The sequence below is a fragment of the Podarcis gaigeae genome, assembly GCF_964106915.1.
Source record: "Podarcis gaigeae genome assembly, chromosome: 2".
Lineage (NCBI taxonomy): Eukaryota > Metazoa > Chordata > Lepidosauria > Squamata > Lacertidae > Podarcis > Podarcis gaigeae.
Window position 1 is genome coordinate 126,532,792 of NC_139679.1, and position 23,055 is coordinate 126,555,846.

General features: G+C 49.6%; 1 protein-coding gene across 1 annotated transcript in view; it reads right to left on the bottom strand.

Moving 5' to 3' along the window:
* LOC310837217 (uncharacterized protein) overlaps nt 1-23,055 on the bottom strand; it is a 277,947-nt gene that overhangs the window by 239,127 nt on the left and 15,765 nt on the right. The gene's annotated exons all lie outside the window — the stretch shown is intronic.

Genomic DNA, 23,055 nt, shown 5'->3' on the forward strand with positions numbered 1-23,055 from the left:
CTCCAAGCCTCGCCTCAGGAACTCTCAAATCTTTTTTCCCCCTCTAAGGCTAAAAGCATTAGCTAAGCATATTGCTCTTGCTGCAACAAAAAGACTGAAACGAAGGTGGAGAACAGAGTCCTTTGCTTCTCAAAGCCTTTTTGTTTCTAAGGCCAGTGGCCTTGTTAAAACCAGATTGCAACTTTCTTACAGGAGAATGAAACATATCTGAACACTCTGAAACCCCCTTTGGTTTCTCACCCCCTTTTCCTGCGAACAATCCAAAATAGTCCCAAGACGGGAACTTTCTGTTCATGCTCAGGAGACATGGGGCAGAACTTTTCAGAAGGAGGAGAAAGGGGAGGGAACTGGAAGGGGAATATATGCTCTGTGCAAATGGCTGTGAACCCGTGCTTGTTTGTGAGTTATCACACTTGCTCCTTCTACCAGTTCATGGATGGTAGAAATAAAGCTTTTTCTCCGAAACTATTCCTTGAGTGTCTGTTGACTCCCATTTTCCCTTTCCCGGGCGCAATATTTTTCCCACCCGAGGGCAAAGCCTCATAAGGCTACAGAAGGGCTGCAGCTGTTCGTCCTTGGGATCCAGATGCTGCCTTCCTTTTGGGGGAGGGGGATTTGGGTAAATAAAATAAACCCCCTTCAGAGGGAGGGAAAAGTCACCTTTGTGAACAGAGGATGTAGACAGACGAGAACATTCCCACATTGGGGGGGGGGCAGGGAGAAGAAAAGCCCGTCTGCATCTTCACAACCGGACCACTTCCTGTGTCCCAGATGCAACAACACATGTCTCTCCCCTTTTCAGGCTAAACAAGTAGACGAACTAATGTGAAAGCAAATTTCAGGTGTATCCTCAGGAAATGCTAAAGCAATGATAAAAGACTCCTTCTCCCAATATTCTGGGACAAATGAGGAGGGATTATCCGTCAGCGGGTGCCTTGTACTACTACTAACAGAGGACATGGAACACATAAAATCCTTTTTGGCTCACTAGTAAAATTCTTACCATCCTATATAGATACTTGTAAAACCTTCGGGGGGGAAACTAGCAGAGCGTTTGTGGGTTTTGATCCAGAAGAAATGGAAATTGGTGCTGTCTCAAAAGAGGCTAGTTCTCTCAAGCTACCCTCAGCCTTTGGGAATCTTGTCACAGGAGGACGGAGAAGCTCCCCTCTGGAGTTCGTAAAGGGTAGATATTCCTGGTGCCCTTAATCCTGCTGTTCCGCCAGGGAAGCGGGGCTGCGTCCAAAGCACTGAATGGTGCAAGTACTCAGGGAAGGGAGCAGAGAGCGAGGGAAGCATTAGGCCCCCATTTCTAGAAAGGGGAACATCGGCCTGAAGGGGAGCAGCTGCTTTTGGGCAAGCGGAGCTGGAGAAAAGCTGGGCCTGTCCTGCTGCGCTTCAGGCCCTGACAGCCTCCAAGTCCGAGTGTAAGTTGACTTCGCCCCTCCATTCACCGCGCGAGGAGGGCCGTCCCGGAGTTGAGGCTGCCCAGGAGGCCAGAAAGAGCAGAGGCCATGTTGGGTCAGGGCAACCATACAATCATAGAATTATAGAGTTGGAAGAGACCACAAGGGCCATCGAGTCCAACCCCCTGCCAAGCAGGAAACACCATCAGAGCACTCCTGACATATGGTTGTCAAGCCTCTGCTTAAAGACCTCCAAAGAAGGAGACTCCACCACACTCCTTGGCAGCAAATTCCACTGTCGAACAGCTCTTACTGTCAGGAAGTTCTTCCTAATGTTTAGGTGGAATCTTCTTTCTTGTAGTTTGGATCCATTGCTCCGTGTCTGCTTCTCTGGAGCAGCAGAAAACAACCTTTCTCCCTCCTCTATGTGACATCCTTTTATATATTTGAACATGGCTATCATATCCCCCCATTAACCTCCTCTTCTCCAGGCTAAACATGCCCAGCTCCCTTAGCCGTTCCTCATAAGGCATCGTTTCCAGGCCTTTGACCATTTTGGTTGCCCTCCACTGGACACGTTCCAGTTTGTCAGTGTCCTTCTTGAACTGTGGTGCCCAGAACTGGACACAGTACTCCAGGTGAGGTCTGACCAGAGCAGAATACAGTGGCACTATTACTTCCCTTGATCTATTGATGCAGCCCAGAATTGCATTGGCTTTTTTAGCTGCCGCGTCACACTGTTGGCTCATGTCAAGTTTGTGGTCAACCAAGACTCCTAGATCCTTTTCACATGTACTGCTCTCAAGCCAGGTGTCACCCATCTTGTATTTGTGCCTCTCATTTTTTTTGCCCAAGTGCAATACTTTACATTTCTCGCTGTTAAAATTCATCTTGTTTGTTTTGTCCCAGTTCTCTAATCTGCCAAGGTCGTTTTGAAGTGTGATCCTGTCCTCTGGGGTGTTAGCCACCCCTCCCAGTTTGGTGTCATCTGAAAATTTGATCAGGATGCCCAAGATGTTGAATAAGACCGGGCCCAAGACAGAACCCTGTGGCACCCCACTAGTCACTCTTCTCCAGAATTAAGAGGAACTATTGATGAGCACCCTTTGGGTTCAGTCAGTCAGCTAGTTACAAATCCACTGAGTGGTAGCATAGTCAAGTCCGCATTTTACCAGCTTCTTTATAAGAATATCATGGGGCACCTTGTCAAATGCCTTGCTGAAATCAAGGTAGGCTACATCCACTGCGTTCCCTTCATCCAGGCTTGACTACTGTAATGCGCTCTATGCAGGGCTTCCCTTGAAGCTGTCCCAGACACTCCAGCGGGTGCAGAATGCTGCAGCAAGGCTCCTCACGGGGTCTCTGCCATGGGAGCATATTCACCCAGTGCTTTTCAAGCTGCACTGGCTCCCGGTGGAGTACAGGGTCAGATTTAAGGTGCTGTTTTGATCTTTAAAGCCCTTCACGGCCTGGGGCCCTCGTACCTACGGGACCGCCTCTCCTGGTATGCCCCACGGAGAGCCTCAAGGTCCATAAATAGCAACACCCTAGTGGTCCCAGGCCCTAAGGAAGTTAGATTGGCTTCAACCATAGCCAGGGCCTTTTCAACTCTGGCTCCGGCTTGGTGGAATGCTCTGCCTCATGAGACCAGGGCCCTGCAGGATCTGATTTCTTTCCGCAGGGCCTGTAAGACAGAGTTGTTCCGCCTGGCCTTTGGCTTGGAGCCAATTTGATTCCCTCCCTCCCTCCCTCCCTCCCTCTCTCTCTCTTCCCCCCCCTTCTTTTCCTTCTCCTCCTGCGATGAGGCTACATTTTAATATTTTAATGTTCCATTATTTTAATGTTGTATTTTATTTTTGTTTTTAAGTTTGTAATCATTCATCTTGTTTTTATTATTGCTTGTAAGCCGCTCTGAGCCCGGCCTTGGCTGGGGAGGGCGGGGTATAAATAAAAAAAATATTATTGTTGTTGTTGTTGTTATTGTTGTTGTTGTTGTTGTTGTTATTATTATTATTATTATTATTATTATTATTATTATTATTATTATTATTATTATTATCTACCAGGCTTGTAATTCTGTCAAAAAACGAGATCAGGTTAGTCTGACATGACTTATTTTGCAGAAATCCATGCTGGCTATTGGTGATCACAGCATTCCTTTCTAGGGGCTCACAGACTGTTTGCTTAATGATCTGCTCCAGAATCTTCCCTGGTATTGATGTCAGACTGACTGGGCGGTAATTATTTGGGTCCTCTCTTTCCCCCTTTTTGAAAATAGGGACAACATTTGCCCTCTGGAGGTCTTGCTGGGACTTCGCCTGTTCTCCAGGAATTCTCAAAGATGACTGCCAGTGGTTCTGAGATCACATCTGCCAGTTCTTTTAATACTCTTGGATGCAGTTCATCTGGCCCTGGAGACTTGAACTCATCTAAACTAGCCAAGTATTCTTGTACTATCTCCTTAGTTATTCTGGGCTGTGTTTCCTCTGCTGAATCATTTGCTCCAAATTCTTCAGGTCGGGCCTTGTTTTCTTTATCGGAGAAGACTGAGGCAAAGAAGGCATTGAGGAGTTCAGCCCTTTCTGTGTCCCCTGTTTGCATTTCACCATCTTCTCCTCTGAGTGACCCCATGGTTTCTTTGTTCTTCCTTTTGCTACGAACATACCCATAAAAGCCTTTTTTGTTGCTTTCAACCTCTCTAGCAAGCCTGAGTTCATTTTGTGCTTTAGCTTTTCTGACTTTGTGTCTACACGTGCTGGCTATTTGTTTGAATTCCTCTTTGGTGGTTTTTCCCCTTTTCCATTTTTTGTACACATCCTTTTAAAATCTTAACTCAGTTAAAAGTTCTTTAGATAGCCACCCTGGCTTCTTTAGGCACCTTCCATGTTTCCGTCTCATTGGTATTGCCTGAAGTTGTGCTTTTACTATCTCCCTCTTAACAAACTCCCAGCCATCATGAACTCCCTTTCCTTTTAGTATTACTCTCCATGGGATCTCACCCAGCACTTCCCTAAGTTTTATGAAGTCGGCTTTCTTAAAGTCAAGAAATTGAGTCCTAGTATGCTTGGCTGCTCCTTTCCGCTGTATAGTAAACTTCAGAAGAGCACGATCACTCGCGCCTAATGATCCTTCCACTTCTACCCCACTAACCAGGTCATCAACATTGGTTAGGACCAGATCTAAAATGGCTGTTCCTCTTGTTGCTTCTCCCACTTTCTGGACAACGAAGTTGTCTGCAAGGCTAGTGAGGAATCTGTTTGACCTTATACTCTTAGCTGAGTTTGACATCCAGCAAATATCCGGGTAATTGAAGTCCCCCATTACTATCTCCCTTCCTTTTGCATGCTTGGCCATCTGTTCCAGGAAGGCATCATCTATGTCCTCCGTTTGGCTTGGGGATCTATAGTAAACTCCCACAATGAGGTCACTGTTATTCTTCTCTCCCTTAATGCTCTCACTTTGGCTTTGAGGTTCTAAATCTTGGATCTCTTGACAGGTATACACATCCCTGACATATAACGCCACTCCTCCTCCTTTCTTGTCTGGTCTGTTTCTCTGAAATAGATTGTATCCCTCCATTATTACATTCCAATCGTGGAACTTATCCCACCAGGTTTCAATGATGCCTATTATGTCATATTTAGTTTGCTGTACCAAGAGCTCAAGCTCATCTTGTTTATTGCCCATGCTTTGCGCATTAGTGTACAGACACTGAAGTCCATTAATCATTCCCCCGTGTCTCTTATTTAAGGATTTTTTCCTCCCACCACTAGGTCTGCGTGCTGTTTGCTCCATTTGGTCTATGACATTTGGATGATCATCTTCATCAATTGATAGACCTTCAGGAGCACTGTCTCCCTCCCCCACATTAGTCAGTTTACTTTAAAAAAATAATAATATTTATTACTTTTAAAAGGAAAGAAGACAGAAGAGAAAAAACAGAAGAAAAAAAAAGACAATACAATATATAGATAATACAAAACACAACCTAAACCCATTAAACTAAACACCTTAAACTAAACTAAACTAAACCCACTCCCTAACCCTAACCCTAAATAAAACAAAACAAAAACAATTTAAAAAGAAAATACATCCCCCCTTTCGATACTTTTTCTTTCATTCCCTTGTTTCATCGACCTCCTCTCACCTCCCTTCTCGTATTCCACTTCTACTAGTTATTTCAGCAAATCCTTTCCATCTTTCTCTATTCTCTATCATATTATAAATAACATATTTTTAAACCTTATTTTAATATTAAAATACTTATATATACTTAACTCCTTATAACATTTCTGCTAAATCCATAAAATGTCAATCCACCATTTTTCTATCCCTCATTAATTTTGCGATATTTCTATATATAAACTTTAAATTTTCCAATCTTCTTCCATCAACTCCTCTCCCTGGTTTCGGATTCTGCCATTCCTTTCCGTCAATTCCATATAGTCCATCAACCTGGAGATCTTATGTCCGAGGCTCTTAACTCTTTTCCAGGTCCCTTCTGCAAAACCTCTTCATATTCTTTAATGCTAGAGAGCAAATCTCGAGACAACTCCATCCTAACAATACTTTTATTCCTTCTGGACAGTTCAGCCAAATTTCCATAGTTGAAGCTAGGGTCTGTAAAGTGTTTCAGGACATATTTCAGGATTCCTCCAAATCCAAAGGCCCCCAAAACTTCAATCTGCTCCAAATCCAAGTCCATGTCCCAAAAATCAATTAATCCCTGAATAGAGGGATCTTTCCAACTTTCCTTCTTCAGTCCAAACCGGGATCCAATCCTCAAAATCTGGCTTTTTCCAGATTCAGTCATAAAAGGCCTCAATTTATAGTCCTCAATTTGCTTCTGTAAAATTAAGGACCCCGCTTGTGTTATTTTAGGTTCAACTTACTCCTTTTCCTCCACCATTTGTTCTGCCAAAGCAGGTTCCTGTGCCAGGTCCTGAATTATTTCTGTGTTGGTCTTCGCTTTTTGTCTCAAATTAGTCACTTTCTGTTCCAAATTATCAATTTTAAAAGTCATGTCATCCGTCTTTTTATGAAGCTCTTCCAACGAATAGTTTATCTTACATAATGCAGTCACAATAACTTCTCCTATCAACATTTTGAATAGTCCAAGGTCAATCTCTGGTTCTCAGAATCCTTATCTTGCGGCTGGAGACCTCCCAGTTACACTCCTATAACAGTCTCACAAGTTCCCTCTATAGGGAAACAGTCTCCACTTGTATCAGTTCTTTCAAGCACAACTCAAGCAATAAACATAGTTTCGATTTTCAGTTACCTTTTCCTCCATTTTAAATGCAGAAGAAGACAATGGAAACAGTATCTTACTCTTATTTTAGCTAGCTGTCAAATCCGTTCTGTCAATGAACTTTCCCCAAACGTCATCTGGCAGCCATTCCCAGGTTCAGAGCTGTGGTGATTTGATTTACCCCTCACTCCTGCAGGCTTACTAAGTTCAAAATTTTCCCCCTCTTCACCTGCTTCCAAGGGGGGTTTTGTATTTTTAACCGATGGGGATTTAATCCTTTGTCAAAAGCTTTCAAAGACTTTAGCTTGTAACGTCTATGCTTCAGTCTATTTACAAAAGCGGAAGGCGGACTTCCTGTTTATGCCTTCCTGCTTCGGCGCCAAATTAAGGTATTTAAAGATCCAATTTTCCATTCTACTCACGGGTAGTTGTTTAAAATCCAATTGTCCACAGGAAAAAGTCAGCGCTCTCCAGCAACAGCAATGCGGCTTCACTCTGTGAAAGAAGCAGTCGATTCAAAGCACCGCGCCACTCATCCCATGTCGCTCCGGAACCCCAAAACAGGATTTCCCCGCGAGTAGGGGAGGCGCAAAAGGTGCCAGCCGAATCCCAGGTTCACAAGCTTCTCCCGCTTGTGATTTCAATGGGTCTCCGCCTTGCCGTGGCTCAGACCCTGTTTTTCACGGAGTAAGTTCCTCCCGATCGGAGGAGCTCCGCCATTGCCGGAGGTGCCAACCCGGAAGTCCACATTAGTCAGTTTAAAGCCCTCCTGATGAGGTTTCTGAAATTTTTGGCAAAAACATTCCTCCCAACCGTTGTGAGGTGCAGCCCATCGCTTGCCAGAAGTCCATCTTCAAGAAACTGCAGTCCGTGATCTAAGAATCCAAACCGTTCCTGTTTACACCATTTGCGAAGCCAGCTGTTCACTTCCACTATTTTCCCCTCTCTCCCTGGGCCACGTCGTTCAACTGGGAGGACAGATGAGATGACAATTTGTGCATTTAATTGCTTCAATTTCCTGCCCAGAGCCTCGTAGTCTCTTTTGATCTTCTGGAGGCTATTGCTTGCAGTGTCATTGGTTCCCACATGAAGCAAGAGGAAGGGGTATTTGTCAGTGGGTTTTATGATTCTTTGCAGTCGTTCAGTTACATCTTGGATCTTAGCCCCGGGGAGAGAGCACACTTCCTGAGACATCTTGTCAGGCCCACAGATCACTGCTTCTGTTCCCCTCAGTAGGGAATCCCCTATCACCACTACACGCCTCCTCTTAGGTCTGGTCGGGGTTCTTCCGTGAGCTGTCCATTCCAAGGTCGCCTGCACATTCCCTGAGGACTGACTTTGCTGCTCGTCTTCATATACCTGATCGACTGTAATGAGGGAGAGATCCTCAAATGGAGTCTGCTCTTCGTCTTCCATGCTAGGGGAAAGGACCTCAAAGCGATTGTGTATTTCTAAACAATCAGAGCGAACCCTGGGCTTCCTCCTTCTTTGAGTCACGTTTCTCCATATATCTGGCTCCTGTGTTGGTGAACTAGCCTCCTTCTCAGGGGAGTCCCCTGTCTCCTCCTTGATGGAGACGGTGTGCTCTGTTGCTTCCAAGAAGAGCTCCAGCTCTCTAATTCTTTGGAGCGTAGCTACACGTTCCTCCAGTTGCTGGACTTTGTCTTTTAAGAGGGCAATCAACATGCAATTGCTGCAGGTAAAACTGCCTGCAACCTTTGGCAAGATGGCAAACATTGCGCAGGAACCTCAGGCGATTGCAGCTGTTCCCGCACTCTCCATCTTGAGAATGTGTCGTTGGGGGTGGCTACAGCGGTCCTCCGTCATAAGAAGCGTGAAGACAGGACAAATAACTCCCCCCCAAAAAAACCTAGGTCTCCCCCAACAAACGTTTGAGACTAGCTCCCCTAAATCTAAAAGATGGATCAAACTTTGCACAGGGAGAGCAGCTAATCAGCCACAAAAAAACACACACAGGAGGAAACCCTTTTTGCTCCTTCAGCTGCTGCCCTGCAACCGGTCCTTCTATGTTTGGAGCAGGAGGAAGGGCCGGCGGCCATCTTGAATGAGGGCAATTTTGTGCCTGTCTGTTATACACACATACATACCTATCTATCACCTACCTACCTACATAGATATATATACACACACCCCTGGCTCTCGTTTGGAGGAGGAGTGAGAGAGGGAGGCACTTTACTGACAGAATGGCATTTCCCTGGCACCTCCTTTCCTCCCAGGAGCTCCTCCTTCCACAACAACCCTGCCAGGCTGGCCTCTTGCATGTCGCCCCCTTTCCAGCAGGCGAAGCTGCAGGGACCACTCACTTCCTGGCCCCCCCAAAATGGAGGCGGCTTTGGACCCTTGGTGAACCCGAGAGGAGCCTTGAAAGGGGAGAGAGGGGCCTCTCGCCCCTTCCCAGACTTTTCCTCCACCCATTTATTAGATATATCTAATAAATTGTTTTGTAATGATTTGTTGGGTCTCTGGACCGTAATAAAGATTGATTGATTGATTATTAGATATATGGCAGCTGCTGGATGCCCCCCTTGGTTGGGCCTGTGCTGGACAGCAGAGCCAGGCCAGTCAGCGGACTTAGTCCCTCAGAAATTCCCCCCTGGGGGGGCTGGAGCCTCGCTCTGATTGGTTCCCAAGCCAGCTGGGGGCAGAGCCAGCCCTTTTGGCGGGAAAATGCAAGGCGGCTTTTCTGAGGGATGGTCTGAGGGGGGAGCTTGGAGGGGAAGGTGGGGAGGAGAGGAAGAGGAGTCAGGCGGGAATTCAAGGGGAGAAGCTGGGGGGAGGCGGGGTCTCCTTCCATGGGGGGGAGAGAGGGAAGGGAGTCCCCCAAGAACAAGGGCTGAGGGGACCCCCTGGGTGTGTGGGGCGGACTGAGAGGGGGGAGTGGAGGGAAAGGGCCCCTCACTCAGGAACCCCCAAAGTCTGACTCTGCCAGGAAGGAGAGGGAAGAAGGGGCAGAAATGGAGTCCAGCATTTGACCACCATGTCTAGAAAGCAGAACATCGGCCTGAGAAGAGAAGCTGCGCCTGGACTTCTGCCTTTAATGCCCTGACAGCCTCCAAGTTGAGGCAAGAAGTTGACTTCTGCCTGGAAGTACCTGAAACTGTTCTTAAGCTGAGGTACCACTTTAGCTAATGGGGCCTCCTGCTGCCGCCACCACACAATTTCTGTTCTCATCCTGAAACAAAGTTCTTAACCTGAGGTAATATTTCTGGGTTAGCGGAGTCTGTAACCTGAAGCGTCTGTAACACGAGGTACCACTGTATTACTATTCTCCTCCTTGGGCCTCTGAGACAGAGAGGGGCTTTCCCTCCTCGTCTCCCAATGGAGAGGCCTCCTCCGTGGGGCCAACATGGCAAGGAGAGAGGCTGCCCTGCGGAGGCCAAGCCATCATGGCAGGAGGGCGGCTGAGGACCAAAGGTGCCGCCCTCCTTCAGCCGGGAGGAGAGACCCCGAGAGCGTGGGACCCCCGAGGCCCACAGGGGAGCCATGGCGTCTCTGGGAAAATCAAAATGGCGTTCCCGCCTTTTTCAGAAAAACACCATCTGTCCCTGCCGCTTCCATGGGCTCCTCCTGGGCCTGCCTGGCCATGGGGGGGGGGAATCCATCTGCCCCCAAACAATGGGGGGGGAGAGGAAAAGGAAGAGAAGGAAGGCGAAATGAAGGAGAAGCTGGGAGGGGGAGCAGCCATGAGGGAAACTCAGGGGGAAAACTCCCTCAGGAAACCAGGCAAAGGAGAGGACGAGGCCCAGGGGAATCTGAAAGGGGATTGGCTGACTGTCCAATGGAGAGGCCTCTGATTGGTCCAGCCCTGCTCTGGGGTGGGAAATGGGGTCAGATAGTTCTGGGAACCCAGTAGAAACTGGTTTTCTGGCAGGAAACACGGAAAGGATGGCAGGTGTCCCTCTTCCTTTGCACTGGAGTCCGGAGTCAGCTCTGTCAGACCTCTTTCTGGAATAAGAAACGCCCTCCTTTCCTGCTGGGTCCCAAACGGGCAAGTCAAGCTCAACGCCACCTCCAACCCCCTCCCCACTTTAAAAGCACCATTTTGAGAAGCAGCAAGTCTCAAGTACGAAGAAATCAGCACCTCCACCTGCTCACATCCCCCCCCCTTGGTTTTCAGGGAGGGCTTTTCTTAGCCCCTCATCCCCCCCCCAATTCAAAATAAGGGGCAGGCTGGCTGGAGACCCTTCCCTCCAACACCCTTCCCATTATTTAATGGCATCCCAGTTACATGTATTCCCCTTGTCCCAAAAGAGCCTCAGCTTCAGGGTGTCTTCTGAATGAGCTGCCAGGAGAAGGCACCTGAGCCTGACTCTCCAGTGGCAGAAGGTTCCCTAGGACACTCCAGGCTCAACGTGGGTCAAACACTGAGGAAAACTTCTTGGAGCAACTTTTGGGGAAAGGGGAATACATGTAACCGGGATGCCATTCAATAACGGTAAGGGGGTTGGGGAATGGGAGTGCCTGATCACCTCATCTGTCTCCTGAGAAATCTCTATGTGGGACAAGAAGCTACAGTTAGAACTGGATATGGAACAACTGATTGGTTCAAAATTGGGAAAGGAGTACGACAAGGCTGCATATTGTCTCCCTGCTTATTTAACTTTGATACGGATCGGAAAGGGGGGGTACCTTCTTTGCCCCTCTCCCTTGAACAACCGAGGCGATGACCTCAAGGGTATCCCCCGTTCACCCACCCTCAGTTCCCCTCACCGTTGCACAAGCACCACACCTTCCCCAGAGCCCCTTTCTACTCTTTCTTCCACGAGCGAAATAAGCTCGAATATATGAATGTATTCTCTTATCCTTTCCTATGGCTATTTGCGCTCCATACTCAGAACGAGTAGACCGGGCGCTCCTGTATCTCCGCTTATTCCTATGGCTGCGTCTTGGCCAATCACAGCCATGCATTCGTCCTGCAGGAGCTAGCTCAGGCAGCCTTGCACGCCTCATTGAACCTACTGACAAGCTGTTGACGGCCCCCCACTGTGAGAACAATGGATCCGAAACTGGAGAACTCGTAAAACTGTCAAAATGTATCCATTCCTGCTACAATGTGTCCATTTTGTTTCCGCTTTTGATTACCAATACCAAATAGGCCAAATCACATAGGAAACCTTTGGAAATTGACATAAAATCAACCACAGCTCCGATTTCTTTACTCTTGGTGTCATTCAACTCAGCCCCTTCTGGACTCCATGATGTGATCCCTACTTCCATAATCCCCCGAGCGGCAAGGCACGTACACAGGAACTTCTTAATCCTGTCAGATCGCTTCGCATAACCCTTTCCCCGGGCAATACCAGGTGGCAGACGATGCATATCTCTGGCCCTTTGTCCTGCCACCACCGGTACTTGATAAATGATTGTCTATGTGTATTTCTCGCTCTACATATTTCCCCCTCCCTTGTCTCAAATGTAAATGAGTGTAACCCCACCTTTTCTCTGAGACACTCATGACGTGTGTAATATATTCATGATGTAATCCGTGAAACCCAACCCTCCCATAATGAATTCATGACGTTTCGTGCACTGTATTCTGGGACTTGGAGGGAACTTTTAAAAGTTTATGTCGCCCCACTCTCGGGGTTCAATCTCGTCTTGAACCTGTTGGCCAATAAACTTGGATCTTTGGCAGTTTGCTCCTGTCTCCGGCTGAGCTTCTTTTCTTCCGCAAAGACCCACGGACTCTGTCCGATTGGCTGGGTGGCAGGGTAAATACGCACCCAGATTTCCGTAACAGCTTGGCGCCCAACGTGGGGCTTTGAGCGGTTCTCCCGAGCTGCTGACCGGGGGCCCCGAGATCTTCAGCCGGCTCCGGGCCACTTTGCCTGGGAAGACCCTTCTGGGACCTCCGGCCATCTTCCGGGCGGTAATCGAAAGCCCCAGGAGTTCAGCCGGGGAGCAAAAGGGATCCAGCCGGCTTATTCATCGATCCCGGGATCGGATCAACACAGAAGACTCGTGAGTATAGGAAAGAAATCCAGTGCACTGGTGGGAAAAGGGGTGGAATTCTCCTGGCAACCGAATTCTCTGCCCTCCTCTCTATCGCTTCTTCTCACCTTTCTCTTGGTCCAGTTAGCGAGAGAGACCGTGGACCGCCGCTCGACCCGAAAAGGGGGTTCTGAGCTCTATCCCTTTCTCTAAACTCTCCAGCCAGCCGCACCAATTGGGAGCCCGAAGGGTAAGACGGAGAGACCCGACTTGAAAGATAGCCGACTCTCCGCAACGGGCATCCCAGTTGAAAGCAAGGGGTTGGAGCTCTTTTTCCGATCTTCCCGAGCGTCCTTTCTAGGGGGCAGGAAGTGGTCTTGCTTTCTATCCTGATCCCAGCCGCACCGGTCGGACTACGTACCCCGTGTACCGTAAGCCCGCTTCCGAAAGCAAGGGGGATTTTCGATCCGAAATTCTATCCAGGGACGACCCGATCTGGCACCGCACGGCGCGGGCGTTCAGTAGGGCCCCTTTTCCTGAGAGTGATCGATAGGTAGGAGGTTGCCAGGGGGGAATAGCCCATGAGGAATTGGGCGGGACCGGCAGAGTGGAAAGGGACCCCAGATTACTGGTCAAGGAAATAGGAAAGGAAATAATACCAGATAGCTAGAGCTCTTTAAACTCTCTAAGGAAGTTGCCAAGCGACTAGAGGCCACTCTTGTACTGCAAGCCCTTTATTGACTCACCAAACTTTACCGACCCCTATCCCTCTCTCCTCTTTCTTGTCTAGACACGCGTGAAATATACTATGGGTACCCAGGCTTCCAAACACGAGCGGGCTCACTCTGGGAGGAAGGCTTCCAGAAAGCCATCCCGATCCCAGAAGGATCCCGACTCTCCTCTCCAATTTGTTATCACACATTGGAAGTCGATTCCTGGCCACGAGTTATTATCTAAAGAAAAGTTAGAGGACCTCTGCTCTGAGATCTGGCCCGCCAGTACCGCCTCGGCTAAACCTGAATTGCGCTGGCCGACAGGGGGTTCGTTCAATGAAGAGCGCTTGAACTATTTAAAGAAATACTTAATGGAAGAAAAACCTCGCCAGTTGGAATACCTGGCTGCCTTCGAGGCCGTAAGGAGAGTGCTCCAAGCCCTGAAGGGAACAACTTCTTATCAGCTACCTATATTGAATCCCGGGCGACAGCAGATGCCCCCCCCTTATGAAGACGAGGATATACAGCAGGCCCTGGTTCACTTTTACTACCAAGGACCACCGCCGTCTGACAGCGGTTCGAGTAGCGATGGAGAAGGGGGGGGAAGGGACTCAAGACAGTAGAAGAGTCACAAGGCTACAAGCCAAGAAGGACCAAAAGGACCTCGGGTTTACTAAAACTAAGGACTCTGGACAGGCTAAACCCAAAGACCCCGGGCAGACCAAAGCTAAAACCCCTTCCTCAATGCTTCACAACACCATTGAAGATCCTGCCCCAAACAGAGATAGAGATCTCCCCTCCGAACCTTGTGGGTCTACGGCAGAGTCCCTGAACTATAACCAAGGAACCCCAGGACCTTCTGACCAAGTGAGCTCTACTGTGAGCTCTACCGCGATCCAAATGCCTCTAAGGGCTTTGCCGATCCCGCCTCTCTCACCTGACGGAACCCCAAGAATGGTGTATACGCATCATCCCTTTTATACTTCGGACCTCGTAACTTGGTCCAACCAGATGCCCTCCCTGAGGGACGATCCGGACAAATGTCACGCCAGATCAGTGCAATCTTTTCCACCCACAATCCTACCTGGGCAGATGTCCATGTCCTTCTGAATGCCCTCTTTAACGAGGCAGAGAAGGCGGACATCCTGGCTAAAGCCGGGGAAGCTATAGAATCGCCCGATTACCAGAGGGGACGGCCCCAAGGATTGCAGGCGCTCACCGCACAATGCCTCCGAGTAGAACCTACATGGGATTATAACACGACAAACGGGATCTGGTGCTTAAAATTATTTAAGAAAGCCATTCTGGACGGCGTGAAGGCTGCCGGCCAACGCACCGTTAATTGGACCAAAGTCCAAACGGTAATGCAGGGACCAAACGAACACCCTTCTGATTATTATACGAGATTGGTCTCTGCCATCAAGACCTGGGGAGGGATAGACCCCGAGAATCCGCAACATGAAGTAATCGTTAAAGGTTTCTTCAAGGATCAGGCCTGCCCAGACATTAGGAAAGCCCTGAATCTTCAAATTGGATATGATGGAAAGAGTATAAATGAAATCTTGTCCATTGCGAAATCCATCTACAACTCTCGAGATGAAAGAAAGAAAAAGGAGAGTAAATCCGAGGTCGAACAGATCTTGGCCTTAAGCATGGAGACTACCTATGGCCCTAACCGAGGTAGAGGTCTCAACCGAGGAAAGGGGGTCCGGGGAGGAGGACCTCCTAACCCCTATAGGCAATGGGGACCGGGGACTGGAGGGTGTTACTACTGCCAGGAAGAAGGTCACATAAAAAGATTCTGCCCTTACCTAAATACGTCAACCTACGGGGGGCAGGAATCCAAGCCCTTCTCTGCTCGAACCAGCCACCCTCCTTTCCCCCCGCAACCCAACGTAACCCCAGGGTACACCAACCACCAACCGGCGACTTATGCTCCACCAACGCCCTCGAACCCGATACCTCAAACCCGACCCCAATCAGGACCCCGGACCCAGATGACAGCCATAGACCAGTCTGCTCACCCTTGGGCGAATGCCACTGCGCCTCCCTTGCATCCTCCAAACCAACCACCTACCGATGATCAGGACACCTATTGACAATTAGAAGGGGATCCCACTCAGGCCCAAACCATCTGCCCCGTCCTTGCACTGTCACCTGAGGACCCGGTCTGCACTATTGAGATTGACGGCCACCCCTATCAATGTCTGTTGGACACAGGGGCTACTTATTCCACCCTAACCAACAGCCACCTGGAACCAGGGACAGTGACCAAGAAAGTAATGGGACTGGATGGGATACCCCGCACTTGCCCGCTCTCGCGACCGGCTAAGGTCACCCTCGGACCATTACTAGCGGAACACACTTTCCTTTTAACAAGCAGCCCTGTCAATCTCCTCGGCAGAGACCTCCTCTGCAAACTTAACGCCACCATTAAATGCTCCTCCGATGGCATTTACCTACATATGCCAGGGGACTCTATTCCCATGTTCCAAGGTATCGTTCAGGAATCTAAAGCGGATCGACAGTTTCCCGAACTCCCTCTTGACCTAGAAACCGACTTGCCCCCCTCCCTATGGGGCACTGAATCAACCTCAGTCGGGCTCTTACTCTCCGCCACTCCAGTCAAGATCACTTACCGAAGTGACCTACCCTTCCCGTGTACCAAGCAATACCCTCTGCCCAAAGAAGCCATAGAAGGCCTAACACCCATGATTGAGGACTTCCTCGAAAAGGGGATCCTAGTCTCGTGCGCTTCACCCTGTAATACTCCAGTTCTCCCGGTCAAGAAACCCGCTAAAGAAGGGGAACCTATACGGTACCGTTTCGTGCAGGACTTGAGATTAGTGAACCAATTCGTAATACCCCGGCACCCAGTAGTGGGAAACCCGAACTCCCTCCTAAACGCAATTCCAGCGGGAACGACTTGGTACTCCGCTGCGGACCTGTGCTCCGCCTTCTTCAGTATACCCCTGGACCCGACCAGCCAATTCCTCTTTGCATTTACCTGGGGGCCCGGCCAACTAACTTGGACCAGACTTCCCCAAGGCTATGTAGAGTCGCCCGCAATTTTTTCGGCCATATTACATCAAGACTTAGAGGACATCCATTTACCGGCTAGCTCCACCTTACTCCTTTACGTGGATGATATTTTATTGTGTTCTACCACTGAAGAGGCGTGTAAGATAGATACTAAACACCTCCTATCAGAACTGGCAAAGAAGGGACATAAGGTGTCCCCAAAGAAACTCCAATATTGTAAACAAGAGGTCAAGTATCTGGGACACATCCTGGGTGTAGGGACCCGAAGTCTAGCCACTGACAGGATTGAAGCAGTCACTAAAATCCCTCTCCCAAAAACGAAGCGACAGCTGCGCGGCTTCCTTGGCATGGCCAGCTTCTGCCGAGCATGGATCGCTGGTTACAGCGAAATAACGAAGCCCTTAACTGTTATGACGCGTCAGGACCACCCAGACACTTTGGTCTGGGAAGAGGAAGCTTACAACTCTTTTGAACGACTAAAACGGGAACTCAGATCCGCTCCTGCCCTAGGATTACCCGACTACCGAATCCCGTTCAACCTATTTATTCACGAGCAAATGGGAGTAGCCTCCGGTGTCCTAACCCAACCCTTCCGCGACCAAGAGAGGCCAGTAGCATATTACAGTCTGCAACTTGACAACACTGCTAAAGGGGCTGTCAGTTGCCTGAGAGCCATTGCAGCCGCTGCAGTCCTCCTCGAGAAGGCCCAAGAAACAGTTCTGGGCCATGAAATCACCCTTCACGTTCCCCATTCGGTCTCAACCCTCCTAACTCTAAAAGGATGCCACCATTTCTCAAACTCACGCCTCAACCGGTACGAAGCCCTCCTCCTAACCCCAACCAATGTTACCATTAAACGTGTCAACTCGCTAAACCCCGCTACCCTGCTACCCCTTCCCGATGATGGCACCCCACATCATGACTGCACCACCATAGTCCGACAAGCTGAAAAGCCCCGTGAAGACTTAGATCACCTTCCCCTGGAGAACCCGGACCTAATACTATATACTGACGGCAGCTCTAAAGTAATCGACGGGGTTAGAAAGACTGGGTATGCGGTGGTCACCGACTTCGAAGTACTAGAATCAAACCAAATCAACTCCCAGTACAGTGCCCAAGCCGCTGAGTTAATCGCGCTACTGCGTGCCTGCGAGATAGGTGAAGGGAAGCGGATAACCATTTATACCGACAGTAAATACTGTTTCGGCCTGGTGCACACAACCGGTCAAATTTGGCTCCAGAGAGGCTTTCTAACCGCCGCCGGGTCTCAAATCTCGCACGCCGCCCTAGTTGAGCGACTTCTCACGGCGATCCATTTACCTGCCGCTATAGCCGTCGTCCACTGCAAAGCCCATACCAAGGGTAGGGACTCAGTTTCTAAAGGAAACAGACGAGCCGACAAAGCCGCACAAATGGCTGCCCTACGCATTCCTAACAATGAATCCGAGTTTCAAGCCCTCCTGCTACCAGCAGACCTAGACCTTACAGAAATTTACAAATCTGCCCCAGGGGATGAAAAGGCTATGTGGGAATCGATAGGTGCCACCGAACAACAAGGCATCTGGGTCCTCCCCGATGGAAGAACCGTCCTTCCAAAGGCCTGGACTCCAAAAGTAGTGAGGATTCTTCATCAGCGGACACATTGGGGAAAAGGGAGATTAATGGAACATGTAATTAGATCTTGGTATGCACCCGGGATAGCTGCTGCCGCAGCAGCAGCATCAAAGAATTGCATTACCTGCCATCGCTTCAATCCGAAGCGTGAACCCAGGAGGCCACCGGGAGCCAGACCATGGGCCTTTGTCCCTTTTGAGAACTTGCAACTTGACTTTATTGATCTGCCCCAATGCCAAGGCTTTAAGCATGCTTTGATTATAGTGGACCAATTCTGCTCGTGGGTGGAGGGATTCCCTTGCCGAAGAGCTACCGCATCCGTAGTTGCCAGGGCCCTCCTACAGGATATTATTCCCCGCTATGGCATACCCCGACGCCTTGACAGCGACAGGGGAACCCACTTTACTGCAGAAGTGGTGCAATTAGTTGCCAAGACACTCCAAATTAGATGGGATCTCCACACCCCATACCACCCACAATCCTCTGGCCAAGTAGAGCGCATGAACCAGGAAATAAAAATACAGTTGGGCAAACTTTGCAAGCTCACTGGCCTAAAATGGGTGAATGCACTCCCACTGGTCCTTCATAACATCCGCAGCGCCCCAACCGAACGTTTGAAACTCTCTCCATTCGAACTTTTATTCGGGAGACCTCCTCCCGTCTACAACACTTTATTCCCACTCTCAGAACTGGAGCTAGGAGAAACAGAACTTACTAATTATGTTATTCAGCTCCAGACACAATTACAACGTCTCCACCACTACGCGGCCATCGAGGGACAAAACCTGCCCATCGACGTCCATGCTCACTCCTTCCACCCTGGTGACTGGATTCTCGTCAAGGTCTACCAGAAAGAACCACTCCAACCCGCGTGGGAAGGCCCCTACCAAGTACTCTTGACCTCGCCAACCGCCGTGAAAGTAGGTGAGAAGTATTCTTGGTTACATCATACTAGATGCAAGTCCTCACCCCCTCCACAGGAGACGGAAGAAAGCAACGGCGAGGACTTCACCTTTTCGACTCCACCTGCTCCACCGACCTCATATATTGACGACGACGACCAACAGACCGGACCAGCAGATCGGGGCCAAGGTCGGGCTCAACAGACCGGACCAGCAGATCGGGGCCAAGGTCGGGCTCAACAGACCGGACCAGTAGATCGGGGCCAAGGTCGGGCTCAACAGACTGGACCAGCAGGTCGGGGCCAAAGTCGGGCTCAACAGACCGGACCAGACACCGCGACATCCAACTGGACGTCCGAAATCATCCCAGATACCAACACCATTAAGCTACGTTTCAGACGCGGTGACAGCCGCGTTTGACAGCTTCCTTCGTTTGACAGCCTCGCTTTTGACAGTTCATTTGACAGCTTCATTTGACAGCTCCATTTGACAGCTCCGTTGACAGCTCATTTGACAGCTTCATTTGACAGCTCCATTTGACAGCTCCGTTGACAGCTTCCTTCGTTTGACAGCCTCGCTTTTGACAGTTCATCTGACAGCTTCATTTGACAGCTCCATTTGACAGCTCCGTTGACAGCTTCCTTCGTTTGACAGCCTCGCTTTTGACAGTTCATCTGACAGCTTCATTTGACAGCTCCATTTGACAGCTCCGTTGACAGCTTGCTTCGTTTGACAGCCTCGCTTTGCAGCCTCACTCTATCTGACACCCTCATTCGTTTGCCCCACACGCATCTAAACCATGAATCTGGCCTACACCGCCCTTCTTCTCGCCGCCATATCCTGGGTTACTCCCACATCATCAGACCACTGCACAGGGTTGCAAACAGACTATCACTTCTTGGACTATCATGAGGTCGAGACGGGAAGGTCTAACCCTGATCGAATGGGGGACTTTGATTTCTGCCTTCCAGAGTCTCGGGTCTTACTGCGCCATTCTTTAGTACCCCGACTCACCAACGACGAATACTGGGAACTTTTCGTCCGAAACAAGGACTTGCGCCGTATCGGGTCCGCGGCCCTCACTCTTGACCACTCCTCTTACCGGCTGACCTGCCAAAACGGGACTTATCTTCTCTACGCCAACGGAGAGATCTCTCAAAACCCGAACTGGACCGAAATTGAGATAGGAGGGGCCTCCCACGCTTATACGGACTCAAACCACCCCTCTGGAAACTTGATTTTCGGGTTCCAGTGTCTCCTCTCCACCCCAGAAACCCGGAAGTCTCAACTCCAGGGACTCTGCCTGCGACGATTCTGCTGCTTATGGAACCTAGGGGTCACTCGCGAGTGGAAAGGGGCTGAATATCTCGAAGGTTGGCATCATCCTATACACCCTTCACGCCCCCCCTCATGGGACCACGTCGGACCCCTGAGATGCGGCGGTATCGCCAGGGATAGGCGACTATTAAACACTACTGACCCACTCCACCCAGTCGGCACGGCACCTCGACAATTCGGCACTGACTCTGCACTCCCGGGAGAAGACCTCCTCTCATCCTGGGAGCAAAACTCCTACATTAAACTTCTCAGTCAGGTGGCAAAGGAAGCACCCTACCCAGACTGCTGGATCTGTGCCCACGCGCCTAGCCACCTCCAGCAGAGTCTCCCACTAGTCCCAGTGCCAGTGACCCTTGAACAATTCCGTTCCGGAAACGTTACTTCCTGGAACCTAACGGCGCTCAACTTGACACATCAATATCTCTATCTTACCGGCCCTACGAAGGGGCCCCTTTGCCGCAGCTTCTCCGGAGAAGGAACCTTCATTGGATCCAGTACATGTTCCAACACTCTCGAAATCCTGCCAACTGGCCTGGTCACCGTCACCAATGCAAGGGAGTCCCGGACTTTTCCTAACCTTACCGTCGCCTGGGCCGCTGCCGTCGGACACCCCTTTAACTGGAAACCCCAACCCTCAGACTCCATGCTGTTGCAAACCTTTGCCTCAGGCAGAATGGAATCTTACCTCAGCGGCCTATTCTGGGTGTGCGGACACCGTGCATATACATGGGTGAGCCCGCACATGTCCGGATCCTGCTTCGTCGGCTACATTGTCCCCGGAATTAGGATCGTCCCACATCTACCCCCCGGAAGACAACGGAATAAAAGGGAGCAAAAGGAGTTGTCAGATCTGTCAGATGTTGCTGCAAATGGAGAGACCGTAGGCCGAGCACTTTTCCCGGCCTACGGTGCCGGTTCAAACCATGTGGATATCCTTCGACTCACCGACATCCTCCTTAAGTTCATGCAGGAAGCGACCCAGATCACGGACTCTCTCATGTCGGAACTAACCGAGGTAAGACAGATGGCCTTACAGACGAGGATTGCTACGGACTTCCTCTTATCTAGTCAAGGAGGCACCTGTGCCTTAATAGGCACCGAGTGCTGCACATACGTGACTGACCAGACCTTAAACATAACTGGGCATTTGAACAATATTCACGAGTTAGCAGGGAGGCTACACGATATCCAGCATGAGGGACTATCCGATGTGGACCTGTGGGGATGGTTACCCAAGTTGGGCTGGCTCCGACAATTATTGAAAGTCATGCTGCTCATCGTCTTGACCGCTGGTCTTTGTGTGTCTATCTTATGTTGTACTGTGCACTGTATTAATCCCTGTTGTTCCCTCCTCCGCCTCCGCCACCCTGCCTCGCCTAACTCCTTCTCTCTTCGAGCCTATTCTCGTTCCCAACATACCCCCACCTTCCCTGACTATGTACAGATGAGGCATCTAGGAGAAGGGGAATATGAGATCACAGAAATTTAGCGTTCCTGTGGTGCGGAGAAAGGATTTGCAAGTTCCTTCAGAACTTTGATGCAAATCTATCTCCGAATGGGGGACTGATACGGATCGGAAAGGGGGGGGTACCTTCTTTGCCCCTCTCCCTTGAGCAACCGAGGCGATGACCTCAAGGGTATTCCCCGTTCACCCACCCTCAGTTCCCCTCACCGTTGCACAAGCACCACACCTTCCCCAGAGCCCCTTTCTACTCTTTCTTCCACGAGCGAAATAAGCTCGAATATATGAATGTATTCTCTTATCCTTTCCTATGGCTATTTGCGCTCCATACTCAGAACGAGTAGACCGGGCGCTCCTGTATCTCCGCTTATTCCTATGGCTGTGTCTTGGCCAATCACAGCCATGCATTCGTCCTGCAGGAGCTAGCTCAGGCAGCCTTGCACGCCTCATTGAACCTACTGACAAGCTGTTGACGGCCCCCCACTGTGAGAACAATGGATCCGAAACTGGAGACCTCGTAAAACTGTCAAAATGTATCCATTCCTGCTACAATGTGTCCATTTTGTTTCCGCTTTTGATTACCAATACCAAATAGGCCAAATCACATAGGAAACCTTTGGAAATTGACATAAAATCAACCACAGCTCCGATTTCTTTACTCTTGGTGTCATTCAACTCAGCCCCTTCTGGACTCCATGATGTGATCCCTACTTCCATAATCCCCCGAGCGGCAAGGCACGTACACAGGAACTTCTTAATCCTGTCAGATCGCTTCGCATAACCCTTTCCCCGGGCAATACCAGGTGGCAGACGATGCATATCTCTGGCCCTTTGTCCTGCCACCACCGGTACTTGATAAATGATTGTCTATGTGTATTTCTCGCTCTACATATTTCCCCCTCCCTTGTCTCAAATGTAAATGAGTGTAACCCCACCTTTTCTCTGAGACACTCATGACGTGTGTAATATATTCATGATGTAATCCGTGAAACCCAACCCTCCCATAATGAATTCATGACGTTTCGTGCACTGTATTCTGGGACTTGGAGGGAACTTTTAAAAGTTTATGTCGCCCCACTCTCAGGGTTCAATCTCGTCTTGAACCTGTTGGCCAATAAACTTGGATCTTCGGCAGTTTGCTCCTGTCTCCGGCTGAGCTTCTTTTCTTCCGCAAAGACCCACGACTCTGTCCGATTGGCTGGGTGGCAGGGTAAATACGCACCCAGATTTCCGTAACAACTTATATGCAGAATTCATCATGCGAAAGGCTGGGCTGGATGAATCCCAAGCCGGAATAAAGATTGCCAGAAGAAATATCAACAACCTCAGATATCACAACCTTGATGGCAGAAAGTGAGGAGGAATTAAAGAACCT